Source organism: Chironomus tepperi, unplaced genomic scaffold (genome assembly GCF_022539635.2).
Source record: "Chironomus tepperi strain 1889 unplaced genomic scaffold, CSIRO-AGI_Ctep_v1 contig_188, whole genome shotgun sequence".
Classification (NCBI taxonomy): domain Eukaryota; kingdom Metazoa; phylum Arthropoda; class Insecta; order Diptera; family Chironomidae; genus Chironomus; species Chironomus tepperi.
The window spans coordinates 117,439-130,973 of record NW_027226310.1 but is presented as its reverse complement, the minus strand read 5'-3'; positions in this window follow the sequence as shown (position 1 = coordinate 130,973).

Here is a 13,535-nt window from a genome sequence, read left to right as displayed (position 1 = left end):
ATGAGACATCAAGCGTGTTTCCTCATTTTGTTTCGCTCTCTTTTATGTTTGATTCTCTCACAGAAAAATGCAGAACTTTACCACTATCAGATGTTCTGGACGGCCTGTGACGCCACTGAACTAAACAGTTTGTTTATTTTCTCTCTCATGAACTTACTAACTTTTATTTACATTTTTAATGAAATGCATGAAGTACAGAATAGGGAACAATTAAATTTTTTTACGGAAGTTATCATACGCATATACTAATGTATGGCGTGTATGAAACGAGTTTAGAAACATGCAAATTACATGAGATCTAGTTCACTAATAGACTATGAATAAATTGGTGAAATCAGATTGAATTTAATCTGGATAATTAAATCGGTAATGAACTTTTTGAAGGTAGATTATGTTTAATTACATAAGATCAGTGGTGAGCAATATGTGTGCCGCGACAGTCTACTGTACCGCCAAAAATTGTTAGAAATGCAATTAATCGTATGCCATGTGCAGTTTCAAATCAATTCTTACCACCAAGATGTGCCGCAAAAAATACAAGGTTGCCATCACTGCATTAGATCATTAGATTATGTTAGTAAGTTGATTTGCATATAAGTACATGATTTAAATATTTAATGGCGAATATCATGGTCATCATTAGAAAGACAATTTAGTTAAGCTCACTAGGGTTCTTTCCAAAATCTGCCTCCAACCTCAGATTCCCTCTACATCTTCCTAATGCCATTAGCACTGAGGATAGAATATACATCTGGTGTACAGAAGATAATTCAATCCAACAATCTGCCAGTTCGGGATTTAAAGGACTCTAGCATCTTCTTCAAAAGATCTAATCCAAATAAATATGCTATTAGAAGACCTATTAAAACTCTATAAAGCCTTTCTGCTTGTCTTTGAATATGGAAAACATCACGTGGATGAATCCTATGAACCTAAAGAATCGGGAATTGGGAGACGGAAGTCAGCGACAAACACAGCTTTGTGTGATATCTGAGGAAGATCATGCATCAAAATTGCAATTGATCTGTACGTCCAGCGAAGTAAGTAAACTCTCAAAATGGGAAGTCGGACGTCCTTTGTGTTACGTACTAAGCAAATGGCCCTAAATCAGACACTTGAACTTCCAAACAGAGCCATGAGTTACTTAAGTGTATTCCAATAAAAGAATCTTATTCGACATCAAGCTCTGATATTAACAACATACATATATCAGCACATCCGCAACATAAAAGCAATTCTACAAAGTATCAATTCATAATCCAATTTAAATCATTTCAAAACCTCCAGACAGTTAACCTAAAAATTATAAAGCATAATGCAAATATCCAATCAAACATTTCTCAATTACTGAATGCATAAAAATTAATTTCCAGACATTATTAAAGAAAAATCATAAAAGAGCATAAAAGCCATTTGAAACCAAGACCCATTAATTCCAACATTTTATCCACCATTCAATTCAAACTATCTATTATCCATAAAGCAACAGCCAATGACTAAAAGAAAAGAAAAATCTCAGAAATTGCACAAAAAAGTCAACAATTTGCATAAAGATCACGTTTTCCAATTTTGCCTTTTGATCATAAATGCTTCGTCATTAAAACTCATGTTATCGAGACTTTTTTCCAATTTTCAATGGATTTAAATTAAATTTTCTCTCCATCTCACTCTCCCCGAAGTCGTTTCTCCACTGAACTACAACCAAATCACATTTAATATTACAATATTGCAGCAACAACAAAAAAAAAGAGATCCAAAATGATAATGATGATGAATATCATTATTATGGATGATGATGATTGTACGTTTAATATCCAATTTCCACAAAAATATTCAACCATCCATTAAACCGCCGGGTTTGAATGGATATTTTGTAGTCAAATTGTTGCACATCAAAGATCATCTGCAAGTATACTTTTTTTTGTGATAATAGTTCTGTAAAAGGTGGCTAGCAGGCTGGCATTTTTCCTTTTACATCATATTGGCTTAATTTAAGGTGAAGGTTATCTTATGGGCATATGCTGTAAATATTTAATATTGTGGTCAGATTTATATAATTGATGGGAATGGTTTGGGATACATTGTTGCATAGATAGATAGCTTGGTATGGAATGGAGTTTCTTCTATTTTGGGTTTGTGTAGCATGCAATTGGCATGAACTTATGTTGATCTGATAGAAAAGTGTGATTCTGGATAAAGGAGGAACTCGGGAGGAACTCGGGAGGAACTCGAGAGGAACTCGAGGGACTCGGGGAGCTCGGGAGGAACTCGGGAGGAACTCGGGAGGAACTCGGGAGGAACTCGGGAGGGACTCGGGAGGGACTCGGGAGGATCCCGAGTCGGACTCGGGTGGGACTCGAACTCACGTCTTACGATTTCGAGCCCTATGCTCTTACCACTGAGCTATGGGGAGTTATAAGACTATATGGCAAACTGCATGGTGCAATTTCTTTTTTGGTTGTCAAAACGGAACCAGAATTAGCCGTCAACTAGCTCTCATAGCATCCTCACGTCTTGCAGTCGACAAAGCGACGTATTGGTGCCCTCAATATGCTCTATCAACTACATTGTGTTGTTCAAAATCGCCTTGATGCTTCCTTACTTACTTCGCTGTATGTGCAGATCAACTGCGATCTATAGCCTCTCTTAATTGTCATCTGCAGCTTGCTATATCACTGGCTGTCCTTTGCCAATTACCAATAACAAATGCTTTACTGTCTTTATCAACAAGAAGGAGTTCGAAGAGTTCTTTAGCTGTCATTGAGTCTTTTTGGCAACAAAATGCAAAATCTCGGCTTGACAATATATTTCCCATTAATCCCTTACGTCTTAGACGCCCTAATAATGACATGAACCAACCTAACCCCTCACAACCTCAACCAACAAAATTCTAATAACCTCAACCATTCAGCCATTTCAGATCACTTATCTCAAATCCAATCTAAACAGCCAATTCTCGCACATCCAAAAATAAGACATCATTAAATATTAATCATAGCAAACGACTTGAATCTCAATAACATCTCACTTAATATCCCTCCCAATAAGGAACATTTTTGTGTCCATCAAATCGTTCATTTTATAACCTAATCCAAAAATTCAGAATAAAGACGAATATTTAATGTGATCAATAAAATGTAAAAGCCTCTTCCAGAATCCTTTTAAAGATCATGGCGAATTGACAAGCATAAATTTTGTCATTTCATGCATGTGCTGGATATAAAAATTGTAACTTTATTGTGTGAGCATTAAAATCACACTCAGTGGTGTTTGGTAGGATGATTTTGGGGGGAATTTAGATGGTCAAAATGGAGTTGTTTTGTATGTTTTGGTTAAATTTGACTGCTTAGGCTCAGGTCAATTTTGCTCAGTTTTGATTAATTTTTCTCAATTTTGTGGCTCAAATTTGCTCAGTTTTGCTCAGTTTTATTCAAATTTTTTGCTCAATATTGCTCAGTTTTGCTCAATTTTATACAATTTTGCTCAGTTTCAAAAAGGTATTTTTAATTTTGCTGTTTTATTTTGCTCATTTTTGCTGAAAAGTACTCGATTTTGTTGCCCAGGTTTGCTTAGTTTTGCTCAGTTTTGTTCAGTTTTGCTCAAGTTTCCTCAATTTTGCTCAATTTTTCTCAAATTTGTTGACCATTTTTGCTCAGTCCTGTTCATTTTGGCTCAGTTTTGCTCAGTTTCTGCTCGATTTTTGCTCATTTGTGATCGTTTTTGCTTAATTTTGGCCACTTTTGCTCAATTTTCCTCGATTTTGTTGCCCAGCTTTGCTTAACTTTCCTCAATTTTGTTACTAAGGTGTGCTCAGTTTTGCTCAGTTTTGCTCAACTTTCCTCAATTTTGTTGTCCAGTTTTGCTCAGTTTTGCTCAGTTTTGTTCAGTTTTTGCTCAGTTTTGCTCAGTTCTTCTCTGCATTACTCTCATTTGCTCACCTTTACTAAAAATGAAAATTACTTCAAAATTTCCTCTCAAAATCACCCCAAAGGACTTAAACCTTATTGCGCCTTATTGCAATTCAAAGACTATAAATGAACATAAACCCAAAAGCACTTAAAGCATCATCACAAAACACAAGCAAAAACAAAAAAATGGACGTGAAAAACAAGAAAACTATGAAATAAATACAAAAATCTTGTGTAACAATAAAAATTTGCGTCCAATTACAGTTAAGTGTAGTTGCTGTAATCTTTGAAATTGCTCCATGAGCTGAATAAGAGAATAAAACTTCAATTTAATGAAGATTTAAGTGCTCATGAATTTGAGGAGCATTAAATAGCAATCTATTCAAAGCAATGGAAGCATTTTATGAGATTCCCATCACATAAATTGGTTTTCAAGATTGTTTTCGTTATGGAAAGTTTAAGTCACAAAAAAGAGTTAATGAAGTCTTGGTTTTGGGTTAATTTTAGATAATAAGGAGGATTTTGTTGAATTTTTTAAGAACTGTAGTGATTTAAAAACAATTTGTAATGATGGGAATTTGAAGATTTTGAGCTTTTTTCGGCAGTTGATTGTTAATGGATAAGATTAGTGGAAGTTTTAGGTCATTTAGCGGTGAATGCAATTGGTGTACTTTGTGTTGCTAATGATTTGACGGCTGTGGAGCAGCTTCAATACTCTATGACAGTGTTGTTCAAAACATGTGCCGAGGAAAACTAGTTTGCACTAGGTCTAGTGCAGCTTTTAGGTGCCTAGTGCACACAGTGTGACTGTGTTGTGGTACACGGTTTGGAAAACATTACTCTATAACAGAATCAACACACAGTTTGAACAACATTGCTCTATGGCAGTGTATTGCGGCACATAGGCTGAACAACATAACTCTAGGACAGTGCGTTGTGACACACAGTTTGGACAACGTTGCTCTATGTCAGTTTGTTGTGGCACACAGTTTGGACAGCACTGCTCGATGACAGTACCCTACGGCACACAGTTAGGACAACGTTGCTCTATTACCGTTTGTTGCGACACATAGTTTAGACAACGTTGCTCTAGGACAGTTTGTTGCGGCACACAGCATGAACAAAATTGCTGTATGACAGTGTGTTGCAGCACACAGTTTGAACAACATTTCTCTATTACCGTTTGTTGCGACACATAGTTTAGACAACGTTGCTCTAGGACAGTTTGTCACGTCACACAGTTTGGACAAAATTGCTTTATGACAGTTTTGGGTGACACACAGTTTGGACAACATTAACTGTGCTTTATAACAGTGTTGTTCAAACTGTGTCACGTATACGATTTTAATCGTGGCTTACCACCAAGGTGTGCCGCGGCTGTTTGAAAAAAAGACATTTCCATAAAACAGAAGTAAAGCTCACAACGAAGAAGATTACCATCCATATCCTTTAATTCCATACAAAATCAGCTTATATCCTCAATAAAACATTCCAATAAAAGCTAATTCCAAAGCCAATTCCATTAAAGAATGGTTAAAAACTCATCACAATAATAGCCTCAATTCCAGTAATATCCAATAATATCACATTATAACTCTCCATTCAAAATTGAAATAAAATATTCATAAAAAAAATTAATTTGTATCATCAAACGAATCAATTTAGTCATCAATATGAATAACACACTCACGACAACGACAATCATGATGATGATGGAGATGAAAAAAATTCAATTACAATTTGATTAATAATTTTTTTTTCATTTCTCATTCAGCAACATGGGCATTTTACTCTTTTATTTTAATCCACACACATACACACACGTATACACGTTTCCAGCTATTGTCTTTTATTAAGCCACAGTATTTGTACATGAATATGCTATTATAATATTCATGGTAGGATAACTGATGGGAGATAATAAAATTGGCAGTTGGAAATTGCCTTTTTGATGGACGTTTCTTGTGAAGATGTGTCACTATTATGGAAGGTTTGGATATATATATTTAGATGATTTAGATTTTTATGAAGTAAAGAGGACAGCTCTAAATAGCAAACAGCTGTAATAAGGCTAAATTGTGGTTTTGAGACAGTAACATGTCGACTTGGTACTAGGATCACGCAGATTCAGGCTTTTCATTGATAGTTTTGTGTCTCGATGTCTTTGTCTCTTTGTCTCTTGTTGTCTCAGTGTCTTGATGTAACAGTATCTAGGTGTCTCAGTGTCTCAGTGTCTCAATGTCTTAGTGCCTCAGTCCCAATGTCTCAGTGTCTCAGTGTCTTGGTTTCTTGGTGTCTTGATGTCTTGGTATCTCTGTATCTCGGTGTCTTGGTGTCTTGGTGCCTCAATGTCTCAGTGTCCCGTAATCTCAGTGTCTTATTGTCTCAGTGTCTCCATGTCTCAGTATCTTAGTGTCTCTGTTTCTCAGTGTCTCAGTATCTCTGTGTCTTAGTGTCTCAGTGCCTCAGTGGCTCAGTATCGCAGTGTCACAGTGTTTCAGTGTCTCTGTGTCTCTGTGTCACGGTATCTCAGTGTCTCTGTGTCTCAGTGCCTCAGTGTCTTGACGTATCAGTGTCTCAGTGTCTCGATTTCTCAATGTCTTAGTTTCTTGGTATCTTGTTGTCTTAGTGTCTTGGTGTCTCAGTGTCCAGTGGCTCAATGTCTTAATGTGTCCCAGTGTCTCATGGTATCATGGTCTCAGTGCCTTTTGGTATTTTTGTCAAAAAACTGCGCATCAAACATCTCATCACCCACAAACCTATTCGCATTCTTTTTTCATTTTTACATCTCACATTATAAATTACAAGCAATTCGTTCTTTAATTCCACCTCAAATGGCAGAACTCAAAAAGGCAGAAATTGAATCTCTTTAACATTAAATTGCTACTTTGCTGATTCAATTTTTCATTTGTAATTTTCATATCGTCAGAGTCTCGAGGCGATATCAAGCCATACGGTAAGAACTACACACGGTACGAGCAGGCAAAGAGAAGAGAAAAAAAAATTAAAATGATGAATAAGGAGTCGAGCAAATGAAAAACCTGGCAGTATTCAGTGAATGTATATTCATCATCAACAAAATGAAAAGTCGATATACTTAAAAGAAATGTTACATTTATAAATTTTCCACTCGTCGCACTCACACATGCAACATGATGCTTACCACTACAATCACAAATATTTGCTCCATTTGTATGTATTAGTGTCAATTTCAAGCCTCACAATCCAGCCAATCAGAGACGATTTTGGGCGTCAACGAACATAACACAAAGAAAATTGAATGAAAAAAAATCAGTTAGACATAATAGCAAGCAGTTAAAGCAACGGCAGAGGTTTAAATGGTTTTTGGCTGAATATTTATTTATACTGATGTCATTGTGCCTTAATAACAAGTTTTGTTTTAATTAGTCGAATGATGAATTAAAAGATACCGAACAAAAAAATGTTGTTTTAAAGACAAACAAGGCAGCTTGGCTGTTTCTCTTTGCACTTTTGCCGAGTTCTTCCTTAATTTAATCGAGCTATAAAAAAAAAGTTTACCTTTTTTTTGATGCAGACGAGAGCCTCAAGACACAACCACACGAAAACTTATAATTATGGAATAATAAAATTTGATCGCAATTTTCATTAATTTCTTTTCTTTTTTGTATCAAAGACTTTACGAGTTTAAAATTATGGAATGATAGTGGAGGTGATAATAAAAATCTGATAAAATAAGATAAGTTTATAGCTTCTGGTTAATGATGGTTGGAGGGTAAATTGAAGGAGATTTCAGCGGGGAAATTGTTAGAATGTAATTTTTGTTTTTTTATTTAATTGAAGTGCGGTTCAAGTTTTAAATTTTTTTATGTCTTAAGATTTTTAAAAGTAAAATATTTCATATTAAAATTATTTTTAAAATCTTTAAAGTTTTAAATTTAAAAATTTCAAATAAAATTTTTTTTTAAATAAAAGTAAAAATTTAAAAAAAAATAAAATTTTATGTTTTACAATCAAAAATATTTTTTTAAAATTTTTAAAGTTTAATGCATAACAAAATATTTTTTAAATAGTAAAACATTTTAACTTTAAACCTGCACAACTATTTTTAAAACATTTTTTAAAATAATATAATTTAAAAAATTCAAACATTTGAAAAAATTAAAAAAATATATTTAATTTAAACTTTAAAAAACTGCGTTAAAAATTTACAATTTAAAAATTGTATTTATTTGAAGATTTAAATTTTTGATAAAAAAATCAATGTTTTAAAAAATTGAAATTTTTTTATTTTTTGATTTCGATAAATATTGTAGTTTTTAACTATGCAAATATTTTTTAACAATTTTAGTTCGAAAATATTATAAAATTTTCAGAAAAATGCAATTTTAAAAATTTTATTTTAAAAAACTATAAAAATCATTTAAAAATTAAATATTAAAGTATTTTTAAAAATTACAAAAAATAAACTAATTTAAAAAACATTTCAAAAATGAAACTTTTAAAATTAGTATAAAAAAATTTTAAATTTAAAAATTCAAAAATAAAATAAATTTTTTTTAAAAAAAAATTAAAATTTGAAAATAAAAAAAATAAAATTTAAATAAAGTCAAATTAAGTTGAAAATTTAAATAAAAATGAATTTTTAATAAAAATAATTTTTAATAAAATTTTTAATAAAAATTTATTAAATGTCAAATCTAAATTTAAATTTAAACCAAATTCGGCAAGTCAGAGATTTAAAGTTCGATGGACTTAGTCAAGTCAAGCATTTAGTAAGTTTAAGAACTACACTAGATCAAAAAAATTCCAAAATTCTGACAAAAATTACCTAAGTTTCCCTTCAAGACCTCAACTACTTAAACCCATTCATTCCATAAATGAGGAATAAAATAAAATATTTTTATAAATTTTTATTAGAATTTCAACTTCATAGCTATGATTTTAATCATAAAGATAATTTAAGATTGTCGGTTAAATAATCGCAAAAACAAAGGCAGATTAATGACTTGTGTAGACTATTTTTCTACATCTTTGAAATTATTAAATCTGATGAGAATCATTTAATTGTTTTGATGCGATGATTTTTATGGCTAGAAATATTATTATATGTGGAACTGCTGTAAGGGGGTATAATTAATCACAAAGAAGATTAAGTTGGCTTTATTTTAATTAAATTTTATAGCTTTTTACACAGTTCAAGGAATTGTTGAAGTTATTGTTGAAATAACTAACTTACTGACTTCGCTGATGGCTGTGTAGAGATGAATTGATATCCAAGGCCTCCATTAGGCGTCTTAAGCTGCAATTACCAACACCAAGTGCTTTCTTCTTTCATGAGTTGAAATTGGAAGAGTTAATTGCTGAATTGGTTCGAATTCAAAGTGTGCGTCAGACCTCTGGGACAGGCTCAATAGAGCTACAGAACCACTCCGTTGATGGCATTACTAGCTGTAGAGGACTGTGGAGCCAGTTTTCCATTGCATATGATTCAAAAAAGGACCAGCTACAAACTGCTCCTGCCGAGTCTCGAACCAATGACCTCATGATCGGTATTTCAATAATTAAGTACCAAAATCCAAAACCATTCCACCACCAAGCCACTCCAACTCTAAAACGAATCCTTAAAATAATTCACATAACCTCAAAATTTCCAATTCTTCACAACCAGTCTTCAAACCTTTCATCACCAATAAAATTAATCAATTTCAAATACTTCCAAAATAATTCATTGTCTTCCATCCAAAAAATAACAACAAAAACCTATTCATGGATATCAAAAAATATTGTTATTACATTTAAAGCTATAAAATTTATGTTTTTCTTTACAATTTTTCATCAAACACCAGACGTAACATGAAAGATTATGATTAACATGTGCAACAACTCCTCAATAATTTCTACATGCCATTTTTTGTGTATTATAATACATATTGACAGACACGATGTTTAGTGAATATAAGGTTATTGTGAGGGGTTGAGACTTGTTTATTATATTGCATTATTAAAAATAAAGTATGCAAAAAAAAATCCATTTAACATAAGTGGTGTCCTGGAAAAATGAATGAAGATGATGTAAAGCAGCAACAGCAACAATAAGGAGTTCTTTTATGAATATTATGCAACAATATACATAAGTGGAATCTGTTTAATAATTTCAGGCATGAAAACAAAGTCATTTTTTGGAGTTGGGGAATAACTGCTTTCTTATTATGAACATTTAAGTAGATTTTGATGAAATCCTGGATGAAATTGTATTTTAACGGATATTTTGAATTTGAATTTTTGCATCTTGTTTTGAGTCAGTTGGAGCAAAAAATTTTCACGTGTTTTTACGAAATTTCTGGAATTTAATTAAATTTAAAGGATTTTACTGTGTTTAATTGCACTAAATTGCTATAAATCAATAAATAAGCTGCATTAAAGATGAAAATCGTAATCTTTTTATTTCAAAAATTCAACGAAATAGTGAAATAATTGTCAAAATTCAAATTTTCAAAGGTAAACATAATTAAAAACGTAATTATTAACAAAAATTCATCCTCAATTTCAGATTCGTAACGCAAACAAGCTAAATAACGCATCAATTCATCCTCAACAAAAGCCATTCTCAGTCAAAATAAAACAAAAAGTGCCCAACTAAGGCGATGGGGTGGAAAAACACATGACACAAAAATTACTCGTTTGCCTTCCTCTTAACATAACAATTTTTATGCACGAATCGAGGGGTTCATGTGAATGTGAAACTGAGTCTTTGTGTCTCATGCCTTTACAATATTCATTTGGGAATTTATTTTATTTAGTTCCTTTTTATTCTGCTGTGTTGTAACCTGCGATGTGTCTTGAGTGTCATGAGAGTTAATAAATAAAACATAACAACATAATTGTTAAATTAACAGAAATAAAACATTGTGTATTGTGAATACGATGTGAAACTGCAAAGGATCATTGACTCACGACTGCTTTTTTGATGTTTTCTGGATGTGAGTCAAGTGCAGGTCGTTTAAAATTAAAAAAGTTGAGGGGTTGGATTTTGCGAAGGGTTTATCACACGAGTATTTAATTTCAAAAAGTTATTCACTCCTGTAAATTCATCACACTGTCTTAAATAAGGGGTACAAGTACACTCAGATTACATGATAAACCAATTTTCAAATTGCTCACTTGATTTATCGTTCCTATTGTTAAAAAAAATTTTATTTGATAGTTTTATTAACTAACGTATGTTCTGAAATGATGTTTTGGGATTTGATGCTCTCCGACCCTCGCTGAAAATATAATTACACTTTCATATAGAAAGTAAATGAAATGTGAGGAGATAACAAGTGAATAATTGTTTTGTAGTTAAGGCACAGACTCTTCACTTTCGACATTTATTGATGATATTTTAATTGAATTTCCTTTTATTCCTTTAATTTTTCCGACACGTGGATGGGAAAGTATCTTTTTTTTGGGAAATTTGATTAATATTTTTGCTTATGATTCATGAAAATGTTGAGTAGCTTTAGAGAATAGATACTTGGTGTGGTTGAGGCTCTCATCAGAATATTATTAGGCTTGATGTGAACTGTATTGGATAATTTTTAGATAATTTAGGTCCAAAATAAGTCGTAGTAGCTGGATAGAGTAGTGGTTTCGTTCTTCGGATACTTAATCATTGTCTGCCTCGATCCTTCTATCATGGATTAGAGACTCGGCATGAGAAGTTCTTAATCTGTCCTTTTTCGAATCGAATACATTAGAAACACGACACACAGCTTCCTATTGTAGACTACGGACAGCAATGTCGTCAAATTAGTGGGCTCTAATCCTATTATGAACTGTAGATCTAGGCTTTAATGCGGTGGCTTAGCGAACCCTCACTCGTTAAATCGTCATTAGCCATAATACGCATAAAACTCAAGGACCTGAATCTTCCATGATCTAAATACCTAAATTCTATTTTTTTAAGTTCCAGAACTTTTGTAGCTAAATAAAAAAGCATCCATAAATATATTTTTGCGCATTAAATCTTTATTTAAAATTGTATACTTATATTTTTTGTTCATTTACATGATTTATTTATTTTTTTAAAAACTATTGCCAAATAAGATTGTTTTTACCTTATCTATAAAGATACCTTAATAAGTAATTAGTACAGAGTTATCGTTTCAATCAGCATAAAATTTTGGATTCTTTCAAATTTTTTAATTCTTTTCAACTTATTAATTTGAAAATTTTCAAAATTTTTTGTCGACTCCTTGAATCTTTTATATTTTAAAACCATTATTAAAGAGCATAAAGATTAGCATGCATATAAAGTCGATTCAACAAGGCATATGTCGTTATCAAAACTTTAAAATTATTAATTTTTACAGATAGATTTTTAGTTTAATTTTGAAAATTCTTAAAAAAAATCAGCAATTCATTTATGCCTTCAAAATTAGATCAAAGGATGAAAATTAATTTTGTAGCTTTTCATATTCATTTCAAATGAAATTTCTTACAATTTAACGGATTTATGATTGTTTTCATCTGATATTCAGGAACGAGAAGAAAGACTAGAACTAGAATTGAGCTACGACAAAACTGGAGAATTTTCTAAAAACTAGAGGATTTTCTAATGCCGGTATGACATGGTATGGTACAAGGTACCCACTTTAGTCGGTTAATCGTATACTGCGTCCATCACACTATATCGAAAAGTTGTTAATTTATATCTCGGATGAACAATTCTACGTCTTTTGTTTTTGTGCATTAACTGCTTGAAATTTGATGGAATTTGCCATGAACTGTCAATATACGGTTAGCTAATGCTTGTTTCCTCAACTATGATAAATAATCTTCAGACTTCTAATGAACAACACAAATCAGTTGAATTGTTCTATTAAATCCTAGCTCAAAACAGAATATGTTATTTCGGATTTAGAATCGATTAATCGACTCATGATATTTGAGTTAACTCAATTCTAGTTCTAGCTCTCTTCTTGTTGTTGAGGTTATTGAGAGACTATTGACTGTAATAGAAATAGTGATTCGATTAATGCACTAGCCAACAGTCTCTAAATTATTAATTTATAATTTTAACTGTTATATTTTACAATTTTACTTTCACTTTAACATATTTACATCAGAATTTAATACTCAAACTTTAGTGATGCCTTTACGAAATTAATACTCCAAAATAATTGGAAATAATATGAAACAAATTTTCTGTCAATTTATACATTTTTTTCTGAGATCTACAGAGCAATAGCATCAGCACAAAATATTTTATATTCTTGCCATAAGCTAATCATGATTATATGTTAAGATCTAAAGATGTCTCTATTATTGCTTAAAATTCTTTCTTTGTGAATTTTTAAAAATGCTTTAATTAATCACTTTACAATCAGTGCTGTTCAAACTATGTGCCGCGGTGCATATTGTTGGTATGCCTCGACCGAAACCGTACATATTGTAAGGTTCTAACCGGTTCAATGGCATTTCCAAAGAATCTTAGTAGAAAATTAGATCTGCCGGAGCACACAGTTTAAACAGCACTGCTTTACTCTAAAAAAATCATTTCAATTAAGTTCAAGGATGAAATGAGTAAATTATAATTGCAATGATTGTGCTCATGGTTATGTGAAGGTTAAAATTACTCATTTGTAAAGTACAGAACCAAAA